The sequence below is a fragment of the Silene latifolia genome, chromosome 2 (assembly GCF_048544455.1).
Source record: "Silene latifolia isolate original U9 population chromosome 2, ASM4854445v1, whole genome shotgun sequence".
NCBI lineage: Eukaryota > Viridiplantae > Streptophyta > Magnoliopsida > Caryophyllales > Caryophyllaceae > Silene > Silene latifolia.
In genome coordinates this window covers 98,402,072-98,403,891 of record NC_133527.1, presented here as the reverse complement: position 1 = coordinate 98,403,891, position 1,820 = coordinate 98,402,072, and the positions used below count along the sequence as shown (strand labels likewise).

The following is a 1,820-nucleotide window of genomic DNA, read 5'->3' as shown; positions in this document are numbered from 1 at the left end:
GAGTGAAAAATTATTGTTGATTCTTTTGCATTTGGAGGACCGCTTTTTGGACATCAAAACCTTGGTCATTTTGGTGATTGTATGGATTTTGATTTTGGTAACCTTGGTTTTGATTGTAAAAGGGTCTTTGATTTTGGTTTCTCATGGGTGGTGGAGTGTATGTTGTTTGAGGGTTTTGGACATTTTGGCTTTTTTTTGAGAGATTTGGATGGAATTTGGTGTTTTCATTTTAATAGTTGGAATAAGAGGTACCACTTTTGTATGCTTGGAAAGCACTCACTTGTTCATTCGTTCCCCTACATTCACCTTGGTCATGTCCCAAAGTTCCACAATTCTCACATATCCCACTTGGGATTGATGAGGATGCCGTCATGGCATTAACATGATGCTTTGGTGATTTTGAGACTTCTTCAAGTCTAGCCATAGCTTTTTCAAACTTCAAATTGATTGTGTCAATATGAGCACTAAGTTGAGCACCCAATTGAGTAACGGAGTCCACTTCATGCTTTCCTCCTCTAGTAGCCTTGCGAGGTCTACTATATTGTGAATTATGGACCGCCATTTCCTCAATCTTGTTCCATGTTTGATTGTCATCAACTTCGGTGAACATTCCATTTGATCCCATGTTGAGAATGTTCCTTGAATCTTCATATAAACCATTCCAAAATTGTTGTACCAAGAACCATTCGCTAAGTCCATGGTGAGGACATGAGCGACAAATTCCCTTGAACCGCTCCCAAGCTTCATACAAAGATTCTTCATCCCTTTGCTTAAAACCCGTGATTTGAGCTCTTAGCATGTTAGTCTTTTCCGGTGGGTAGAATTTTTTGTAGAAAGCTAGAGCCAACTTCTTTCAAGAATCTATTCCGAGGGTGGCCTTGTCAAGGCCCTTCAACCATTGTTTCGCGGTGCCGATTAGAGAAAAAGGAAATAAGACCCATCTAGTTTGGTCTTGAGTCACACCCGTTTGAGAGATTGCATCACAATAGTCGCAAAAGGTTTCCATATGAGAATGAGGGTCTTCACTAGGCATCCCCCCAAATTGGCTCCTTTCAACTAATTGGATGAAGGCGGATTTGGCAATAAAATTTCCGGTTAGATGTTGCGGTGTAGGAGTACCATTTGGTAGGTTCTCCTCGGTGGGTACGGAGCGTGACGAGAATTTAGGCATTGTAGGTTGATTTTGTGGGGTATTGTGTAATGGGTTCTCCTCTCCTTCTATTGCGAAAGGGTTGACGAACTCAATAGTTGGTTGAACAACTTCACTAATACCTCTTAAATTCCTCCTAACAAGTCTCCTATTGTTCATCAAGGTTCTTTCGATTTCACGGTCAAAAGGTAACAAATCACCTTGTGACCTTCTAGACATGCAAAATATCAAACAACTCGAAAACAATTAGAACAAACCTTGAGGAGTTTTACTTCCCCAAGGCGAAGAAATACACAACTAATAACAATAAAAAGGAAATCTAAATCAAACAAACACCGTCCCCGGCAACAACGCCATTTATGATCGGTCCGTTTCCTGTTCACAATTAAAGGTGTGGTCGTTGGGTCACGTCCGAATCAAAACACAATTTATAACTTCACAAACAACTCTACAATTAGTAAAGAGGCAAGTAAAGGTCGGATCCCAAGGGACGGGTATTAAAATGAGATTTCTATTGAAACTAGTGGTGTCTTAGGGGTGTCACAATTTGGGTTGATGTAGAAGGTCACTAACTAAAATAGCAATGAAAATAAACTAGCAAGATGAATTAAAAGAGGTGTAAACAATTTATTAAAAAGCACTACGGTGTCATGGGATCATAGGAGAATCA

General features: G+C 39.9%; 1 non-coding gene across 1 annotated transcript; it reads left to right on the top strand.

Annotated features, from left to right (window-relative positions):
• Positions 1-692: 692 nt before the first annotated feature.
• LOC141645589 (small nucleolar RNA R71) lies at positions 693-799 on the top strand. The gene has a single exon (XR_012545067.1). It is a non-coding gene; the product is annotated as a small nucleolar RNA R71 (small nucleolar RNA).
• The last annotated feature ends 1,021 nt before the right edge of the window (positions 800-1,820 follow it).